Here is a 22,129-nt window from a genome sequence, read left to right on the forward strand (position 1 = left end):
AGCGAAAAGGAAATAAAAATATGCGTCCGTGCTTCTATTTGCAAAAATGAAACACTGGAAGAATAAACCAGAAATAAAAAGGGGGCACCATGGCAATGGTGCAGGAGACAGCAATGGAAGGACTATGAACATACCTTTGTTAACACAACTTTGACTTTGAACTACATATACATTTTACATACTAAAACTTTAAAAATACATTAAACAAAAAATTAATGCAATCCTTAAAACCTAAAGATTTCATATAAATAAACCAAATTAAACTGGTATCAGAAAAAAATATTTTCAAATCATTTTATAATTTGGAACATCAACAGTGCACTCTTACGTGGATGCATTTTAAGAACTTTTAAGAACGGAAGAACTGTAATGAAATACAAACCAATACTTTATTGTTACTGGTGTTTTCAAACATTTATATACTGCAAAACAAGGGAAGTAATGTTGCAAAGAATGCAAATCTTCAACGTTAGAGAAAAAAGGATGAACTCAAAGTAAAAAACCTGCAGTGTTAAATCTAAATTGAAAATATCAATACAAAATAAAATGTTATGTATTTCCCACATCTGTCCAATGAAAGTAGAGGCATCCCAGTAGCAATACGGACACACTGCACCAGATTTTGGTATCTATATTCCATCCCCCAATAAAAGGAGCTAAAAGAACTAGCTGATCAGGAAAGCACAAAGTCTTAGACATCTAGTACCAGAAAGCAAGAAATGGTTCAAAGATTAATGGAGTGGCATCCAAGGGAAGAGATCCAGCTTGAAGGGACGGCACCATGTCCAAGTGAGGGACAAGCTGAGGAAAAAGAATGAGGACTACTTGATTAAAACACCCTGAATACACAAAAATCCATGGGTCCACAGTGGTTTCAAAAGAGAAAAAAGCAAAAAGGAACTCACAACAACCCAACCCTGTACACAGGAAAAAGGACATTCTGATCACTTGCCAGGACCCAGACTAATTAGCATTAACTAAGACATACAACTAGTTAATATATAAACATACATTCACATATAGATCTGTAAACACAGATTCATATATTTAGGACTATGGAACTCATTTATAGATAAAAACACGTAGGCCACAAACGGGTCCAAAAATTACACCTACATTGTAAGGACAGAACTATAAGCAAACTGAGCAACTTATTATAAACAAATACAATCTAAGTTTAAAAAAAAAAAAAGTCGTTCCACCTTCATTTTTATTTAAGCCATTTCTACACCCAACGTGGGGCTTGAACTCACGACCCCAAGATCAAGAGTCACATGCTCTTCCAACTGAGCCAGCCAGAAGTCCCTGCCTTATTTTTTTAAAAAACATTACTACAGTCTAAAAATATCTAAAATGGTATAAATAATGCTTTACTAGTCTATTTACACTGTCAACACTTGGATAAAACACCCATGTAGAACGGATCCTCCCTCCACCCCTTCCGTCCCCAAAACTCAACACATTTAACATTCTAGTGACTCCAGACCGATTCCCCTTTTGTCCCAAATGACTTCAGCCATCACCTCCCACAGGCTAGACTAGAGATCCTGCTCTGGCAGATCTCTTCAGTGCACCTTTCATGCTGCTTAATGCCATCCGATGGCTTTCCCCACACACAGGATAAACATCAGCTGCCTTGATGGGGTATGCAGATTATGTAAAATCTGGCCCCAAATTCATGCTACACACACCGGCCATGCCAAACTACAGGTGGTGTCAGCAGTGGTAATGTCATCATCACCATCATCGGTACCCACAGGGCACCTACTACAGAGCCCTAGGGGCTTACACTTGATGAGGTAGGTGTGCTCGTCCTGTTCAACAGATAAACACACTCATAGAAGTAAACGCTAAGATGGGGCAATCTGTGGTTGGGATTCAAATCCAGGGTGGTCTCAAACACCCTCCACATTGCCTCTGCTGCTGCTGCCCCTCCACCTGGACGACTCTGCTCTCCTGCTCTACATTCTTGACCCTGCTGGAGCACTGCCTTCTCTTCCAGATGCCCTCAGCACGAATTCCCACATCACGTGTATGTATACCTTCCCTACCAGACTGTAAGGTCTACAAGGGCACATCTTTATGTATTATGCCCATACATGGCTCGTTTTAGTAAGAACTTATGGCAATTTTAAAGCCATAAGCACCCAACAAAGAATTAACAATTACACTGAATACTGGAGCACAACTAAGCAAACTGTTCACCTCAACATTAAAAACATCATGTTAGTAACTACAGCCAAGTTCAAAAGCAGGAAGAGAAGGAAATCAACAATGACTGGCAGTGGCGGTTGCATTTCAGGACTGCACTGGGAACCCTACAAATCCACTTAATTCTTACCATATCCTCATGGGACACGTCTCTTCCCAGTTTACAGCTGAGAAATGGCAAGTCCACGAGGTGGGGGGGGGGGGGGGGAATCTGTTGTGTAGCTTCAGACCAGTACCGAGTGGGGCTGGATTCCCACCCAGACTCTCCAGAGCTGAAGGCCATGCTATCTCCATGGCCAAGTGCAGAGCCCATAGCCTTTTCACAACACCATACTGTCTGCCAAATCAAACAAAATACTTGGGCAAAATAATTGATTCCCTCTTCCAAGTTCTTCTCATTCAAGGAACAGGGGGGAAAAAACCATTTAATTAAGCATCAATAAATAGAAGGAAGTATTTATGTAGACACGTATTAACCGCTCTTTCTCAGCAAATCAAGATTCTGCTAACAACTAAACCAGAAGAAATACTCAACAGCATTATTTTTAATCTATAAATAACCCATGTGATTAATTCTTCAGAAACAATATCCTTACCACATATTTTTAATGTACCAGAAAAAACGCTAACAATTACGGAGTGCAGCAAGTCATGAGCGTGTGGGCAATCAGGTGAAGTCACAGGGAAGTGAAAACACTGTAATTAAATTTCTCCACTTACAACTTCAAATTAATAATTCTCATATCTTAAGACTAAGCCAGATTTGAGATACTGTCCATGAGATGCACAGGCACTCACAAACCGCACCAACCTCCCAGTTCACAATGAAGGCACAGGTACCATTACCTAAGATGCACTGTGAGGACAGCAATGACCAACTTTTCATTGTTACCTGGATTTCATGGGTGCTGAAACAAAACAAAACAAAAAGAGATAGGCAGCCAACGATGGAAACGGTACCACAATTACTTCTCAGAGCTCTTAATTCGATGCACTGAACTCTGACCCTAAGGGCAGACAGAACACAGCTGTTTCCCAAACTGAGGTGACCAAGGAACCCTTTTGTTTTTCCTGTATCATCTCTTAGAACTACCATCACAAAAAACACTATCTTAAGCAACACCACTTCAGGTATTCCAAAACTAAGTAAATACTGTTACCGTACTCCGAATTGGAAACTGAAGGTACTATCAACAGAGCAGTACTAGTGAAATTCCTAGGTTCAGCCAAAGTCTGAAAAAAAAAAAAATTCTAAGTCAAACATAAAGAACTAGGAGTCCTTTTCTTGCCCTCCCCATTTAGCACCATCTTAACATCACTTCGCTACTCAAGATGAAAAACAAATTCTATTTTCTCACAAGAAACTAATACCTACTATCTATAATTTTGACATCAACACATTGTGCGACCTTTACTGGCTATCAAGTCTCATAACGAACGTTCTGTCGATTTCTGGCGATCACAACTTGGGGATGTTGCCCATCAACCAAGGCTGGGGGAAGCCTCCCCCTTTCCTCTGGCCCGGTCTGAAAGGTCACCACCTCTGAAGGGCCTTCACAAACTCGGCCCGCCCTGGGAACACCCAAGGGCAGGCTTCATTTTCATTTCCTAACATGCTATGCAGAAGGCAGTGGCTGCCCTCTCCGTCCACCCTTCTAGACTGCAGAGTTCCTTCCAGAAAATTCCAATAGAAGAAAGTTACAGGTGTTGGCATTTCGGCAGGCCCGTGGTCCCCGGCTCCTGGCGCGTCACCCGGCTGCGGGCGTCGGGCTCTGCCTCCTGACATACTCGCCAACATAGCCCCACAACCCGCGTGTGCCGCCCCAACGTGCACAGTTCCCCGTCCAGACCCGGGCCCCGACCACAACGCCAAGACCAGCCGCTGCACCAACAGACGCGGGGCGCCCACCTCCCGGCCGTTTCCACCGTCGCGGCCGTTTCCACCGCGAGCCCCGAAACGGGGTCCGAGGAGGCGCGCGAGGCCACCGCGGGCACTGCGCAAGCTTCCGCGTCGTGCGGCTCATTCCGGCGCCCCGGGCGCAGCGCGCTCAAGGTCACCCGGGATGCGGGGGCGCGCGGCGCGACGAGCGGACCCTGGCCGGGGCAGGGGGCAGAGGCGACCCGGGCCCGCAGGGAGGGAGGACTGGCGGCCGCCCCGCCCCGCCCCTCCCCCCACCGCCCCGCCCCGCCCCGCCCGGGGGTCCCGTCCCCCGCCCCGCCCGGCGGGTTATGCAACGCTCCCGCGCCCCGCCCCCGCCGCCCCCCGCCCGCCGGCGCCCAGGCCTGCGGAACAAAGCGCGCGGGGCCCGCGGCCGGGCGGGCCGGGCGGCCGCCATGTTGGCGGGGGGCGGCGAACAAAGGCGCGCGGCCCGAGCCCGAGGCCCCCCGCCCCGCGGCCCGGCCGGCAGGGGGCGCTGTGCAGGCGCCGCCCGCGCCCGGACAATGCGCCGCGGCCCGGCCGCCGCTCCCCGGGCGCCGCCGCCCCGCAGCGCGCTCCGCCCGCGCCCCTTCCCCGCCCCCCGAGCGGCGCCCGCTCCACCGCGGCGCGCGGGTCTCACCTGCCGGCCGCCCAGGCCGCCGTCCGCAGCCCGCGGGCCCTGCCGTCCCGCGCCGCACTCCCGCCCCGGCCCGACCGAGCCAGACGGCACCGCCCCGCCCCCGCTCCGCTCCGCGGCCGCCGCCGCCCGCCCCCGGCCGCACGGCGCACGCGCACTGCGCCCGCCGACTGCGCCGGCCTCACCGCCCGGGCCCGGCCCGACGGGCCGCACTGCGCACGCGCCGCAGGCAGCGGGTGGGGCCTGGCGGCAGGGCGGGGCCTAGAGGGCAGCTGGGCGCGGCCTGGAGCCCTGAGTGGATCCGGCGACGCTCACCTGGAAGCGGGGCGGGGCCCGGCCAGGCGGTGGGAGAAGGCCTGGGAGCCGGGCTTGGCTAGAGGCGGGACTGGGCCCGGCGCGACTCACCGGCGGCGAGGCAGGTGGGGCGGGACGGAGGCGACAGGGCCCGGCGTCTGGGTGGGGCCTGGCGGGCGGCGGGCCGGGCCTGGAGCTGCGCATCTGGCGGCGGGGAGAGCGGGGCGGGATGAAGCTGGGCCAGGGTCGGCGGCGGGGCGGGGAATGGCGCCACTCACCTGGCGGCCGGGAAGTTGGGGGGGGGGGGACGGCGCGGGACAGGGCCTGGCGGCGGGTCAGGGCGTGGAGTTGCTCACCTGGTGGCGGGGCTGGCGGCGAACAGAGCAGGGCGGGCTTAATGGCGCTCTCACCTGGCAGCGGGGCGGGTGGGGAGGAAGGGAGCGGGGCTGGGCCTCCTGGGCGCTGGGGTGGCGCCGCTCACCTGGCGGCTGGGCGTGCGGGACCGAGCAGGGCTGACCTGGCGCCGCTCTGGCCAGGTGGCGGCGTGGGCGGCTGGGGCGGGGCCGAGGGGCGGGGCCTGGCGCGCGTCTCACCTGCTGGCGCGGGGGGCAGCTGGGCGGGGCCCGGGGCCGGACCCCAGGTGCGGGCCGGGAAGGGGCGGTGTTCGGGGCGCGGAGCCCCGGAGCCAGGGGCGCCTCGGCTCGCGCCGGAAGTCAAGCATCCTGGGAAGTTTCGTTTTCGCTTGGTGGGAGGACTTTCACGGATTGACCGGCCCTTCTCATTCTGGGATTTAAGCCGCAAGACGTCCTGCAGCGCGCGCGCCGCCGGGGTGGATGAGGCCGGGTACGGTGGTAGGGGCGTCCGCGGGCTGAGCTGTGGCCGTCTTGACGCAGCCCGCACGCCGGGCAGGGCGCCAGTCTCCAGCGCTGGCCCGCTTCCCGCGCGCGGACCCGCCGCCGCACTGCGCCGCCACCCCGCGCCCCTGTCCGCGCGGACCCGGGCGTCGCCCACCCACCTGCCCCGCCGCGCGGGGGAGGGGATCTCTGCAGACCCGCGCCCCTGTCCGCCGGGACCCGGGCCTCGCCCACCCATCTGTGACCTTGAGAGCCTGGCCCCCACCACGCACGAGAGAAGTCGACCAGCTCTCCTCCGAGATCGGGAGCCAGGCGTTCCCACGGTCACCCGTGAACTCGTTTGACTCGTTTCACCCAAGATGCCCCTTGAGTGTTTTGTTGGTTGTTTGCGGGAGGAAGGAAGCGAGAACAGTATTAACTCCTGCTGAGTTGAGTGCAGGACCTGAAGGCTGAACCCGGAGTCTAAACCAAGCCCCCGCACCCCCGCCTGGAGCTCTGCGCTCACCATTCACACCCCGGGAGCCAGGAGCTTTCCCCTCCCCCCGCCCCCAGCAGCAGGTCACAGCCGCCGTGGTTCCTCGAGTGCAGTCGCACTGCCGTGTCGTGGGAAAGCACCTCAGCCAGTGTTGTCAGGTCAGATGACAGGACTCCTGGAGAGCGCTCTAGGCTCTGGCCTGCAGCACAACTGGTGGTTAGCAATGCTCTGCGGGATCTTACTGGCAGCTTTCCTTTCCTCCCAAATAAGACTGATACGTGCCTGCTCCAGCCATTAAGGCTCATCTCAGGTGACACACTTGGCGTGCACCGGGACCTCACAGGCCAACTACAGAGCCCATTTAGACACAGACATAGAAGTGTGTCACTGTAGTTAGCGGTGAGGAAGCGCTGGAAGGTTGTGGCTTTGTGTTTAATGTTTATGGCGCGGACAGTAATGGAGCAGATCAGGAACCAGGAGGGATAGGCCCCAGGCAGGGGCCAAGGAGGCAGCCGATCGGAACCTTCAGTGCTGTACGCCCGGTGTCTCCACCTTGCCACTGTTGACATTTGAGGCTGAGTAATTCTTTTTTAAGGGGGATGTTTAGCAGCATCCTTGGCCTCTGCCCACTAGATGCCGGTAGCACGCACCTTCTCCGACATTATGACAGTCAAAATGGTCTCCAGACAAAGCCAAATCCCTTTTCCTATCCCTTCCATCCTGGAGAACCCCCGGGTTAAGTTTTGCCTCTAGTGATGATCACTGGGAGCTGTCAACAATGCACAGGCCACCCTCTGTCAGAAAGGGCCGCACTCGCTCCCTGCTGAGCAGCCACCGTTCCTGCCAGGAGTATCTCACCGCCCCTCCCCCTCAAACCTCGCTGCAACCCTAGCATGCTGAATGTCAAAAATGGGCTTTTACATCACCCAGGTAAGTCTGCCCAAAATTTTTTCTAGTTAAAAGGGAAAAACATCAGACAAATCCATTGAGAGACTGTGCAAAACAGCTCCACTGTTTGATGACTTTTCAAAAAATGACTTTTCAAAAAGTCATTATCAAAAACAAAAAAACAAAAAACGGAAAAGCTAGGGAATCAGGGCCAGACATAAGAGACCACAACCAAACCCATCACATGACCCCCGATTCCTATACCACTTTGAAGGAAAGAAGCTGTGAAAGAGATTTGGGGGACAGTTGAAAGACTTTTATATGAATATTTCAGAGAGACTATTGCTGAATTACCATTAAATGTTTCAGTGTGGTGACATCTATCACATTGCCCTTGTTCTTAGGGGATGTGTCCTGAATTATTTGAAGTGAAGAGTCCTGGTGGCTACAACTTTTTTCCAAATGGTTCAGTAACAGATATATTTTATCTAGAGATAAAGCAAGTGTAACAAAATGTTAACAGTTTGTACATTTACGTGATGGGTATATGTATGTTCATTGTCTAATTCAACTTTTCTGGAAAACTGAAATTTTTCAAAATAAGTTGGAAAAGTGGAACCCCAGTTACATCATCATGAATCTCTAGAATGGGATGCTCAGTAAGCAGTCCCTGCCATCTTCCAACTTGCTAACCAAGCATTTCCAGAAACTTAAAGATACAGTTTTTTTGTTTACAGTTTCTCAACCACACTTGACATCTGGAGATTAGGTCAGATGAGCCTACATATATTTTTCCTCCTGCAGGAACTTTATTGCTGGGAAATATAAATTGGCGTGTTAATAGTTCCAACCTCTACTAGGCCTATGTCTCTCTCTCTCTCTTTTTTTTAAGATTTGATTTATTTACTTGAGAAAGAGAGATGGAGCAAGCATGCGGAGGGGCAGAGGGAGAGCGAATCTTAAGCAGGCTCCACACTCATTGCAGAGCCCAACACGGAGCTCGATCCCACAAGGCTGAGATAATGAGCCAAAACCAAGAGCCAGACCCTTAACCAGCTGAGCAACCCAGGTGCCCCTAAGGCTATATGTCTCTTAATGCTGGGTCCCTGGACTCCTACTTGGGGAGAGGACATTTCTGCCCTAAAGATGAATACATCTGTGATAAGGTAGTGCAGTGAGCTTAGACCCACAGCAAACCTTGGTGTATTGGTGTACTTACCCCACTGACCTTGTTGTGTTAGAAACCAACCTTCAGAAGCCTTTTCACGTTATATTTATTATAAAATAATCCAGTTCAACACAGCAAAAAGTATTCAACATGCATCATACACACCATGGACAGGAATAATTCTTTGTATTAGTTTAGCCTCTAGGTGGATGAGTTTGACGAGCTACCAGTCGTCTTGTAGGTAGGGATGCTCTCTCCCTATTGGATACCTGGGTCATCTTCCCGTTGGCCCAATAGCCCGCTACCCCCAGGCAGTGGGGGCAAAGACTGTTGAACTGGGAACACTCGGGCTTCTCCCATGTCTAACACGTTGGTCCTTACGATTGGAGCTCAGGGCGGCCCATCCACTCCCACCTGTGGCTCCAGATTTCTGGCTGTGGTCATTAGGCAGCCCTAGCAGGTGAATCCTGCTAAGACGGTGGCCTTCCCAGGACAGAGGCATCTCTTCTGCGCTGGTCCTGATGAGGCACTGGGGCTAGATCTCTGACTGAAAGCCACCTTGATACACACTCTGCAGAAGGGTGTGCGAGATCTAGCACTGTAATCCAGTGCAGAGGTGACCAGAGCTCACTTGCCTGGTTGGCAGTGGGACCAGAAATGGGGGGAGGGGTAAGGAGAGCTCAGAAAGGGGCAGGGTCACCTCTGCCTGGAACTTCTCCAGGTATTTACCCTGCTCAGGGCTCCTGGAGGCTGGAATGGGTGGGGATGGATTCTCCAAGCCTCTTCTCACCCTCTTGTCACTTGATCTCTTGTAAGACCCTTTCTTTCCATACTCTGCTGTATGTCCACTGCCTGGACTAGAGCAGAGAGAGAGGAGTTCAGTGAGAATCCTGCACACCATTTGTGGTCTACAGATGGCTTCCCAGGTTTGCTGCACAACCTCAGTGCAGGTGTTACTCTTCTAGGGGAGGTAATTCATCAGGAAAAAACTCAGGTTCTCCAGAGATGCTAATGCAGGCTCTGGAGGGCCACACAGTCCCAGGCCTAGACCCTGGCTCCTGACCCCTTTCCCCACACCCAGGGCCCTCCAGGGTCCACCTCAATGGGGAGGGTGTAAATCCCCTCCCTTTCCACTCTGAATGGAGGGGCCTGGATACTTTGCTTTCCAGGAAGCCTCGGACCAGGTAGATCCCACACAGAAGCTTCTTCCTTGTAAAGTGAGAGGGAGCCAGCCTGTTACAATCCCCTCTCCCTGGAAGTCTGGCAGCAGTGGGACAAGAAGGGCCAGAGGACCCTCCTCTCAGGAATGCTGTCTCTCTCCACGCACATCGTTGGCTTAATAACTTGCTCCTGAAGCTTCAGCAAAATCACAAATTAGAGCGCCCCACCCCCTCCAGGCTTCTCTCAAACAACTGAAACTGTCAGGGCCCTGCCGAATGAAGAAGCAACCAGAAGAGCCTTTCCACCCGCTGGCTCGACAAATGTCAAACAGCCCAGGCACCGCATGAGCCTCTGCAGGGGACACTATGTCCACAGCCACAAGAACGTTTACACTTCGTGTTCATGGAGGGAATATCACGTGGTGCGAGGGACATGTTTGCCGAAAGAAGGACTCAACAGAAACGGCTGGAGCAGAGTTCAGCCACCTGGTCAACCAGGCAGCTTCGTCCCCTGGTTCACTCCTGTGCCCCTCCAGGTCATTCTCTACACAGCAGGCAAATAAATGCTCTCAAATGTCTCCTCAGAAGCCTGCCATGACCACCTGCACAAGTCGATTGTTCTCTGTTCTCTGTGACGTACTTCCTTGTTTATTTCTCTTGGGAGCACTGATTCTCCTTTGCAATCACATACAGTATTGATTCGTTTATGTGTGTATTGCCTGTCCCCCCCCCCGTTATAAAGTCCAGATGGCAGAGACAAGAACTGTTGTCCTTATCAATATACCTCCTGAAGGACAGTAAGGACTCAGCAGCTATTGATTATAGATGAAAGTATGACTTGCTCTGGGAATACTGGATCATGTGGATTTATTAGGACATAGGGCTTGTGAAGGGGCTCAAATGCCAGAACATCGGGCCATTTAAATTCTCATTACCTACTCTTACAAGATTATGTCAAGGATCAAAATAAATTCTGTATAGCTCTACACACACACAAGGGAGTTTCACCATCCAGGAGGACACAGCTGAAGATGTTCAGTCGGGTTTGTGGGGCGGCTGCTGAATCAATCTGGTGCTATCTGGAGAATTTAGAGAGAGAATCATGAACTACAGGAGACCATGAAGAAAGCCATGGTAATAATGTTGGGGGACAGCTTTAGGCTGAATGGAGTGCTCATGGAAAGGATAATAGAACTTCCAGACAGCAAGCACACTGGAAACTTGATGGTAGGGGGAATTTCTGTTTTATTGGATGGCGCTATGGTCAGGTTGAGAGGGAGGAAAGCCTCATCATTCAAAAAAAAAAGTCCTGGGGCGCCTGGGTGGCTCAGTCATTAAGCGTCTGCCTTCGGCTCAGGTCATGATCCCAGGGTTCTGGGATCGAGCCCCGCATCCGGCTCCCTGTTCTGTGGGGAGTCGGCTTCTCCCTCTCCCACTCCCCCTGCTTATGTTCCCTCTCTCACTGTGTCTCTCTCTGTCAAATAAATAAATAAACTCTTTTAATAAATAAATATGTAAGTCCTGAGGATTTTGATTAAATGTTATGAGGATAATGCAATTATGCTGATTTCTCTCAACAGATTAGTTTTGCCTGTGTTTGAACTTTTTATAAATGGAATCGAACAGTGACATGCCTGCATATCACATACACCTTCAGTATTATATAAGCATCCCGGGGATACTGCATACAAACTGGAAGACAGCTGCTGTAGGATATATCCCTAGACGTGGGATTGATGAAGTATATGTGTTACTAGATACCACACCTATACAATGGTATCAGAATTTTAGATCTCTGCCACTTTATTAGGTGAACAAAACCATATTCCGTGATAGTTTGCATTTGCGTTTCTCTCAGTATAAGAGAAACTGGTCTCTTTTCATATGTTTAAAAGTCGTTTGGTCTTAGGGAATGCACTACAAACTATTAGAAGTCATAAACGAATTCAGCAAGGTTGCAGGATCTAAGATCAATATACAGAAATCAATTGTGGTTTTAAAGTATAGTAGTAATGAGCAAACTAAAAGATTAAGGAAACCATTCCTACAACATGGATGGACTTAGAGGGTATTATAGTAAGTCAAAGACAAATGCCGTATGATTTCATTTATATGTGGAATCTAAAAAACAAAACAAAAAGCAGAAACAGACCCATAAAGACAGAAAACAAACTGACAGTTGCAGGAAGGGAGGGGGGTGGGGGGATGGGCACAGCGGGGGAAGGGGAGAGGGAGGTCGTGGCCTCCAGTGACGGGATGACTAAGTCGTGGGAATACGGGGTTGAACAGTACTGTGATAGTGGTGCACGGTGACAGACGGCGGCCACACTTGTGGGGAGCGCAGCGTAATGCCATGGGCTTGTGGACTTGGTATGTTGCAGGCCGGACACTAATGGAACATTGTGTGTCGATTATACTTTACTTTAAAAAATGAAAAAAAAATTTTAATTAAAAGGAAATTCCTTCTATAATAGATTTCAAAAGAATAAAACATTTATTATTTCAAAATAAAAAAATAAAATTTATTAAATATAATAAAAGAAGTGCAAAGTTCATACCCTGAAAACCGCCAAACAGCGTTGAAATTAAAGACCTAAGTCACAGACTAAAAGACTTCATACTTATAGGTGGCAATACTCCCCAGATGGATCTACAGGTTCAATGCAATCCATCTCAAAATCCCAGCTGACTTTTTTTTTTTTTTTGCAAAAATTGACAAGCTGATCCTAAAGTTTGTGTACAAATTTAGGGAGTCCAGGATAGCCAAAGCAATATTGAAAAAGAAGAGTAAAGCATGAGGAATCCCACTTCTCGATTGTTGAACTTCCTTCAAATCTGCAGTAACAAAGACATCATGGGACCGCCGTAGGCATAGATATGTAGACAGATGGAATAAAACAGCCCAGAAATAAACGCTCATATTTGCAAGCAACTGATTTTTGACAGGGGCACCAAGCCAGTTTTTTCAACAAATGGTGCTGGGACAAGTGTATATTCATATGTAAAAAAATGAGGTTGGACCCCCTCCCCCCACTTCATACTGTGTGTTAAGTATTAACTCAAAATGTGTCGAAGACCTAAATGTGAGAACTATAGAGTGCTTAGGAGAAAATACAGGTGTAAACCTTTGTGACCTTGGATTAGAGCAGTGGTTTCTTAAAAACAACACCAAAAGCACAAGCTGTAAATGGAAAAATAGGTAAACTTTTGGTCACCGAAATTAAAACTTGAGCTCCAAAGAACACCATCAAAAATATGTAAAGGGCCGCCTGGCTGGCTCAGTCGGTGAAGCGTCTGCCTTCAGCTCCGGTCATGATCCCAGGGTCCTGGGATCGAGTCCTGCATCGGGCTCCTTGCTCGGCAAGGAGTCTGCTTCTCCCTCTCCCTCATCCCCCCCATTGTGCTCTCTCTCAAAGAAATGAATAAAACCTTTAAAAAATGTGTAAAGAAAATGCACAGAATGCGAGAAAGTATCTGAAAATCACATATTTGGAAAAGCACTTGTGTATAGAACACATAAAGAACTTAACGATAATAAAGCAGCAAACAACTCAATTAAGATGGACCACGGATCAGAATAGGTAATTCTCCCAAAATGATAAGCAAATGGCCAATAAGCCCAGGAAAAGACCTTCAGTGTCATAATTGTCACCTCTCAAAAGGGCCACAGAGGGTATGATTCCATTTATACAAATGCCTACAATAGGCCAATCCATGGAGGCAGAAAGTAGATGAGCAGTTACCCAGGACTGGGCACAGGGGTAACGGAAGCTTCCCAGGATTGTTGTGATGATGGGCACACAGCTACATGAGTGTACTGAATGCCATTGAGTTGGACACTTTAAATGGGTGAGCTGTCTGCTGCATGAATTCTCTCTCAAAACAAGCTGCTGAATAAAGGAATGAAACAGAAAAACGTCATTGGACGGCCATGTCTTGTGAATTGTCCATGGCCTCGGTCGATCTACTCTTTTACTTGGATTTTTGTTTTATTTTTCTCCTTTGTTTGTAGGAACTCTTTACATGTTGAAGAGTATTAGTCTTTTATCACATGCTGGCAAGATTTTTACCTGATTTTCCGGTTTGCTTATTATTTTGTTTCTGGCATTTTTTTTTCCTGCAAAGGTTTAAAAGTTGTATACGAGCGGATTTGGTGCTGTTACGTTGCCTCTTCACTTTTTTACCATGTTTGGAAAGACCTTCCCTATAATGAGATAATGCATTTTTTCCCCTCACATTCAGAAACTTTTCTTTTTTGGGTTCTTTAGGAACTTAGAATGATACAATGTAAGTTTAAGCACTAGAAGAGATTAATTTCGACTTTGTCTTTAAACATTTCCCCATGTTTTTAATGGGGCTTTCATTGTCAAGTACCCAAAACCACTTATATTCATCCTCTATCACGTTTAAATATGAGTCTGAGATGAGTGGATAAAGAAGAGGTGGTAGATATAGACAATGGAATATTATGCAGCCATCAAAAGGAATGAGATCTTGCCATTTGCAACGACGTGGATGGAACTGGAGGGTGTTATGCTGAGTGAAATAAGTCAATCAGAGAAAGACGTGTATCCTATGACCTCACTGATATGAGGAATTCTTAATCTCAGGAAACAAACTGAGGGTTGCTGGAGTGGTGGGGGGTGGGAGGGAGGGGGTGGCTGGGTGATAGACATTGGGGAGGGTATGTGCTATGGTGAGCGCTGTGAATTGTGCAAGACTGTTGAATCACAGATCTGTACTTCTGAAACAAATAACGCAACATATGTTAAGAAAAAAAAAGAAGATAGCAGGAGGGGAAGAATGAAGGGGAGTAAGTTGGAGGGGGAGAAAAACCATTAGAGACGATGGACTCCGAAAAACAAACTGAGGGTTCTAGAGGGGAGGGGGAGGGGGGATGGGTTAGCCTGGTGATGGGTATTGAGGAGGGCACATTCTGCGTGGAGCACTGGGTGTTATGTACAATGAATCATGGAACACTACATCAAAAACTAATGTAATGTATGGTGATTAACATAACAATAAAAAATTATTAATAAATTAAATAAATAAATATTAGTCTGTATCATTCAGAGATGACTTCCCTAGAAATCCAAAACACGCTTTCCCGAGGGTCACGAGTGTGTGTGTGTGTGTGTGTCATTGTTCCTAGGGGGCACAACCTGTCTACGAGCCTGGAACACAGAACCCAGCACCCTCTTCCCCTGGCCCTATTCGCCTCCAGAGCATAAAGGCGTAAAAGCTCACTTCTTTGATTTGAAAAATGGGAATAATTAGCATACAATGGGAGAGATTAAATCTGTGAAGCCCCAGTGCTTGCAAACAATGACCCTGCTTTCAAGGCCATCTACCAACTTCAGTTTGGGCGTGTGAGGTTAGTGCCCCACCGAGGGTGATGCTGGGCACAGCTCTTCCTGTTGTGAGGGTGACTCAGGCCGACCAAAGTCCAGGCACACGTGGCGGTGAGCACCCAGGGTCACCCCTGCAGTGCAGATGGTGGCCAGGACAAGACCGAGATGGACCGAGCACTCTGCTAAGACTCCAGTGCCCTAGACAGCCCGGGGCCAGAGGGCTCCTGCCCCGTGATCTGTGCCAAGCCCTGATTCTGGGGCCCTTTCCTGGCATCACCAGACTTCTGGACCTGGGAGGAAGAGAGCATCTTGATCTGAGGAGGGCAGGGCAGGGCTGACCTCACTTGCTCTCCCCACATCCCCAAATCTGCATGTCCTTAGGGACCTGCATTTGAGCCTCAGACCCAGGTCATAGGCTTCCCGTTTCTGTCTCAAACTACAGCCTCTACCGTGAGACCTTAGAATCCTACTTTGTCCGTCAAAAGGCAAGAATTTTGTTCTCCTTAGTTCTCCTGACGCCCCTCCATCAAGCAGAGGTGTTTGCATGCTCTAAACAGATGAATTTCAAACATGTTTGATCGGGCAGCTAGAAGCCCCACGCATCCCCATGTGCGTGGAAATATGCCTCTTTGGTATATTATTCTGAGCCAAGGTTCTTGAAAAGAGCAAATGCCAGGAGAGGCTTTCTCTGAAGGACTTCATCCGCTGAAGACAGGGCCTCAGAGAGCAGCTCAGCTGTGGTCGGTCCTCAGGGTTCGGTTCACCAGGGAAGACTGGCTCTCATCAGAGCAGAGGAGACTAGAAGCCACCACCAACCACACCCAGACAGACTTTGTCCCCAGCTGTTGTTATAGAACAAAAATGCAGCCCAATAAACCTGTAGATCTATTTGGCTATCTTCCTCAGCTCCTGGAGAGGGCAGCCGCCCACCCAGCAGGTAGAGGGCAGGTAGAGGGACTCGGGAGGAGCTCTAGGAATGCAAGCACTTTATAGGCAGAAGGGGTGGTACAATTAGCAAAAGCGAGAAAGGGCTGTTCCAGGAGAGGTCACCTTCCCTGAGGGGGAAGGGTGGGGGTCTTACAGTGCAGACCATCTCACTTTCCCTCCAGGGGTGGCGACGGCCCGGTGGCAGATCCCTTCACTGCGGCCCCAAAGAAGGTTCCTGACTGGCCGGTCAAGGCTGTATTTCTAGGCGAGGTGGAAACTGCAGTTGGTTGGGTGTTAAGCCATGGTTTGGGGATACCGTCCTGACCATGATCGTTTTGTTTTGTCCCATCCTTTCTTCCAAGGGCCCGGTCATCCTTCCTCCCCCTAAGAGGCCCCCTCCCCTGCTGCTATCAGGGTGAACAGAGAAGCTTTTAAATCTGACCGCCTTTGGGACACTCACTTTTATCCCAGGACCCCCGTTCATGCAATATTTAAAATCTAACAAATCAGTGTGCCTTTTGTTCCATGTGCCGGCCTGCCCTCAGAGTAGCTCACAGACCCGGGCCTGGAGCTGGGCGCCTGTGGAGATCTTGCCTGCCCCCATTCCGAGCGAGCGCACCTCCCCAGGCTGGAGACAGGCACCTGCAGGGAGCCCAGAAGCTGCCACAGGGGTTCAGATGAACCTCAGCGGCCCCGAGTCAGCAGCGTACCCGCCCCTCACGGAGCTGCCCTGAGCTGGGCCCTGGCAGAGGAAGGAGGACGGGCAGGCCCTCCAGGCCCAAGGCCCCCAGCCCCCCCGGGGCACCCCTCCATGTTGGCCTGCCTGCCCCCAACGCGTCAATGTTCTCCCGATGCTGGGAGATTTTCCCTCATCGCTCGCTTTAAGCAACATTATTATAATATGGCTTCGAGTCATTACCTCCGTGTTCCTTTTGCTCAGGGTTGTTGAGTTGTTTTTTGTTCTTGCTTGTTGGAGCTCTGGGTTTATAGGATTCGTCCAGTCCCCTCCCCCCATACTTCTTGGCTCACATCACAAAAGTATTGGGTCGCTTCTGTGGCCTGCAGTTCAATGGTGCGGTCGCAGTTTGGACAGTTTTGCTCGGTCGTCACTATTCTTCCACGTTGTCTAAGTTGCCGTGAATCCCATCCGGTGCAGTTTTCGTGCTAGATGTTGTGTTTACATTTCTTGAAGTTCTCTCTGTTTGGGTCCCTTTTTCTAGATCTCTTTTGTAACCATGCATTTCACAGGTCATGTTGCAGATCTGGAGTATATTAGAGCTCCTGTAAGGTTGTGTCTGCTGCTTCTGGCATTGGGGTCCTTCTGCATCTGTCTCTACTGGTTGATTTTTCTACTAATTGTGAGTTACAGTTTCCTGCTTCTTTGCATATTTGGTAATGTTTTATTGCTTGACAGATGTGGTAAATATGTCCTTGGGTGCAGGATTTTTTTTAATCCCTTTAGCCTTTTCTGGGGTGCACCCTGAAGGTGGTGGAAAGGGTTTGACCCTTCTGAGACTTGTTTACTCGGGACCAGTTAGTCCCACCACCAAGACAAAATACCTTTTTGAGTACCTTTCTCAACGCATGGTTTCTTGGGAGTCTTTCCAGGCTAGCTGGTGGAACGTGAATTAGCCCTGGCCAGGCGAGCCTGGGGATTGCGCCACCAGGCTGATCTCTCTCTGGCCTTCGTCCCTGCAGGCCCTCGCACTTGGCAGAATCTGGTCAGGTCTCTGCAGACAGATTTCTGGAGCGGTCTGTGATCCGTCCTCAGAGGCGTGCTCTGCCGTGAAGCCCGGCCCCCTTGGCCAGCCCCTGCCTCTCAGCAGGACGGCCAACAGCCTGGCCACACCTGGGCCCCTAGCAGCTCTGTGGCCAGCAAACTCTCAGGCAGTAAACCCAGGGGCTGCTGTCTTGCCTCCCGGCTGCCCAATGACTGGCTCGGGTGCTTTCCTATATTTGGTATGTTTCTTGGTTGGGTGAGGCAGAGAATAGAGTCTGTGTCCTTTACCACACTGACTAGAAGGAGAACACTCCCTTTGTGGCCTATCCATGGCTGGTCCTTCAGGACCTGCATGCTGAGTGAGCGAGGGGCTCCTGGGGGACCCACCCACCCTACTGAGCCACCTGCTTCCTTTTAAACCTCTCTCCTGGTGCTTCATACTCAAGCTATGTGCTGCTCCAGGAAACAAACTTAAGAGCAATAAAATCCATACTCTGGTTTAAATAAAAGCCAGTGGAATTTGAGTTAAATAACAGCCCTATCCGTGGCATGAACAAACACTATATTGTTTAGCTTGCCTTCGTTCTAGGACAATTCCTGCAAAATTCTCATTACCATAGGATTCCTGATCCCATATTCATTTTATACCATTTGGCAAAACATCCACCTCTTTGTTGGTCTTATTTTGGTTTTCATGTAAAACTATTCTTACTAGTAAAGTTTTTTTTTTAAGATTTTTTTATTTTAAGTCATCTCTACACCCAACGTGGGGCTCGAACTCACAACCCCAAGATCAAGCGTGACCTGCTCCACTGACTGAGCCGGCCAGGCACCCCTAGTGAAGCTTTTTTAATCCTAGAGTGAGCCCAGCACTGGGCTGCCGGTGTCTCTTCATTTCGTCATAGCGGACACTGACGACAGTCAGATAGCCCTCTTCCCTCTTGGTCGCAGGAAACATGTCAGTCACTCATGTAGCATTTTAACTGAACCAGAGGGCAGCTCATTTGTGGTAGAAAATTGAAAGCTGGGGCACCTGGCTGGCTCAGTGGGTTAAGCTCTCTTCGTGATCCCGGAGTCCTGGGATCCAGTCCTGCATCAGGCTCCCTGCTCAGCGGGGAGTCTGCTTCTCCCTCTGCCTACCACTCCCCCCCTCGTTCTCTCTCTCTCTCAAATAAATAAATAAAATCTTTTTAAAAAAAAGAAATGAAAATTGAAAATTACCTGGCTTCTCCTCCCCCGCTGTCAGGCAAACAAAGGGATAAGGTGCTGCAGAAGATTCACCAGGACACATTCCAACGGCAGGTGTGTTTTTTATGTAGGTAAGATCTTTCCAAGCATCTTGTCAGTAAGTTCAACATATAGATCACATTCTGTTTATTCCTTCATCAGCTGATGGGCATTTGGGGTTTTCTATTTGGGAGACTATTACGAAAAATGCTGCTCTGAGCATTTGTGTTCGAGTTCCTGTGTTGTTCCACATGCGTGTTTCTCCCAGTTGGTGCCTAGGAGTGCAGCTGCCAGGTCACGTAGTTGACACTGCGTTCACCATGGTGAGGAACCGCAGAAATGGCTCGCTCCATTCCACACTCCCTCCAGCAGATTTATCATTAACGGGCATTGAATTTTGTCAGAAGCTTTTTCTTCATTGCTTGACATGATCATGTGATTTTCTCCTCTTTATGCCGTTAGTTTAATGGATTACACTGATTGTTTTTCAAACATTGAACCAGTCTTGCATCCCTAGAACCAACTCTACAGGTCATGGTGTGCGATTTTAAATACATTGTAGAATTCTATTTGCTAATATTTTAAGGATTTTTGCACCTGTACTCATGAGGGATATTAGTCTGTGGTATTTTGTTTGTTCGTTTGTATTTTCTTTGTCTGGTTTTGGTATCAAGGTAATGCTGACTCCATAAAATGATTTGGGAGGTGTTCCCATCTCTGCTATTTTCTGGAATAGATGGTGTACAACTGGGGTTAATTCTCTAAACATTTGGTAGAAGTCTCCACTGGAAACATCCGGCCCTAAATATTTCTTTTTTGAGAGTTTTAAATTATAGACTCCTTTTCTTTAGTAGTTACACGGCTATTCAACGGACCCACTTCATGATGGGTGAGTCCTATAGTGGTTTCCCTGCCCCTCCCGCTAAACACAACCCAAACCACTGGATGCTGAACATGAGAGAGACATGATAGCGTCCTGAAAGGTGCAGAGAGAAGGCCAGCTGGTGAGGGACTTCAGGGCCCGAGGGTGACTCTGTGGGGAGTCCCCTGGGGTTAGTCTTGCCTTGTAATCAACCAACTATAGTCTAAATTTACTACACTCTTTTTTCTTTTTCTTTCTTTTCTTTCTTTCTTTTTTTTTTTTTTTTGGCTATCATTTTATTTCAAAGAAATGTATGTCTTTGTGTTTAGTTTTTTTTAAAGATTTTATTTATTTATTTGAAAGAGAGAGAGAATGAGAGAGAGCACATGAGAGGGGCAAGGGTCAGAGGGAGAAGCAGACTCCCCGCTGAGCAGGGAGCCCAATGTGGGACTCGATCCCGGGACTCCAGGATCATGACCTGAGCCGAAGGCAGTCGCTTAACCAACTGAGCCACCCAGGCGCCCTCTTTGTGTTTAGTTTAATTACATTTGAGAAACTACTCGGGGGCCAGGCACCATGAGGGGTGTTCAGACTATACAAGGGTCTCTTCCCACAAATAGTTGACGATCTAATCAAAGCAACAAACAGTTACATCATGTTTTAAAATCTAGTGTATTAAAGAACATTTGGGATATAGTAAGACCAACCAATCAGGAGGGGATTCTGGCTAAACCAGCCCGACGTGACCATGACAGGTGGCTGCACGTTCCCAGCATCTTTGCTGCACTCGGTGCCCGCGTCTGACAGTCTGGATACGGAGCCCCACTGTCCTGTTTCAACAAGTGTCAGCATAATTTTTTCTTTAACAGGGCCATGGTCCTAAGAAGGTTGGATTGGATTTTCTAAGCTGTGAGAGAGAGAAAATCTAACTCATTTCATTATAAAGCTCAGACTAATGGTTCTCGTGGGATTCGAGGCGTCTTGGCACCTTGGCATACTGAATATTTTAAGCCAAAGGGATCTGAGAAATGACAGGTGCTGGAAGAGTTCTCTGGCCCTCTCCCCCTGAAGCTGGGCATAAGCCCCTCACAGAGGAGGTGACCTGCCTGCACCCGGGGGACGGACGCTGAGAGAGCTCTGGACGGACAGCCCTTGGTTTTGCCCCGGGTACTACACTGACCTCGCTGCCCCGTACCAGCCTGCTGCCCACAACTGCCCACTCTTCATCAAACCTCGAATGAAAACATCCACGCCCAACTGTTCCCTCGGGTCTTCGTTTCCTTATGCAGGCTCCCATGTCCTGCAAAACTTACAGTAAATCCACTTGTCTGCTTTTCCCCCACCCACCTCTGTCATCTGTCTTTGTCAGCCTACTTTTCAGACCCAGCCAGGGACCCTGAGAAGGTCACGGGCAACTTCCTTTGCCCCTCACAATTCCTTAGGAGAGCTATCTTGGGTTTTTCATGGTGAGCTAACTTAAGCGAAATTAAATTAATGGCAACTTATCATTCCCCAAATAGAAGGCAGTCTAGAGACCTGGCTCCTTTACGGCTCTGCTGCAGGCTCCAACTCCTGCTAGAGTCGGGTTTGTTTGTCTCCCAGACTGGAAATCTCAGCAGTGCCTACACACTGGAATCTCCTGGGAAGTTAAAAACAAAACAAGACAGAACAAAATAAAACATGTTGTTTTCCCAGCCCTAGCCCAGAAATTCCGATTGCTGGTGATGGGCCTGGGCTCCCGCTGGAGCACCCCTGGAGCACTCCGGGGGAGGGGGGCAGAGTCGGCACCCAACTGCAGGTGCTCTGGGGCAGGTGCGCTGGGGGTTGTCTGGGGCCAGGGGTGGGGAGATACAATTGCGAACAAAATCCTCTCACACCCCAGAAAATTGCTCCATAACGGTAGAAGAGAAAGAAAACAATGTCGTTGTCAGGTAAGCGTTAAACCCAAACGGGACGGCCATCAGGCAGCCACGAACAGTGCCGCAGAGACAGAAGGACACTGCGGACAAGCCGCACTTTGGGTAGATTTGCCATCTGGAGTCAGGCGACTAGTCTGGCCCACCTCCTCCCAGGACTTCTTTAGCTAGTAAAGACTTTCATACATTTAAAAGGATAGACAGAGGCATTCTGAAAGAAAAGGGGAAGGAGGATATCTCTTTCCGAATTTCTCAGGACCATGAAGCCTCTTCTGTTCAGTCTGTGTTGGCCCTGCCAGCCTGGGTGCTCCGGGTGGCCGAGGTAGCGCACTGGCCAGCACCACCCGTCCCTCCTGCATCTGCAGAGATACAGCCTCACCCGCTGCTTCGCCAAGACAAGGGGCCATGCTGGCTTTCCCCAACCCTGCAGCTGCACCACCAGGCTGGCAGGACAGCGTCCTATCCCAGAGGGACGAGCTCGGCCTCTGTCCTAAGGTTTGGCACGGTAGGGCCTGTGGCGA

General features: G+C 49.7%; 1 protein-coding gene across 7 annotated transcripts in view; it reads right to left on the reverse strand.

Annotated features, from left to right (window-relative positions):
* Nucleotides 1-5,782, reverse strand: part of SPIN1 (spindlin 1) — a 77,214-nt gene extending 71,432 nt beyond the window's left edge. For 2 of the 7 annotated variants that reach the window (XM_027614518.2, XM_027614509.2), the window contains exon 1: nucleotides 4,770-4,861. The gene's annotated coding sequence lies outside the window, so the exon portion shown is untranslated. Of the gene's footprint in view, nucleotides 1-3,371; nucleotides 3,445-4,120; nucleotides 4,271-4,769; nucleotides 4,862-5,416; nucleotides 5,548-5,653 lie in introns of those variants that run through there. The other 5 variants (XM_027614512.2, XM_027614511.2, XM_027614515.2 and 2 more) reach the window with 5 other exon arrangements.
* Nucleotides 5,783-22,129: the final 16,347 nt, after the last annotated feature.

The sequence above is a fragment of the Zalophus californianus genome, chromosome 13 (genome assembly GCF_009762305.2).
Source record: "Zalophus californianus isolate mZalCal1 chromosome 13, mZalCal1.pri.v2, whole genome shotgun sequence".
NCBI lineage: Eukaryota > Metazoa > Chordata > Mammalia > Carnivora > Otariidae > Zalophus > Zalophus californianus.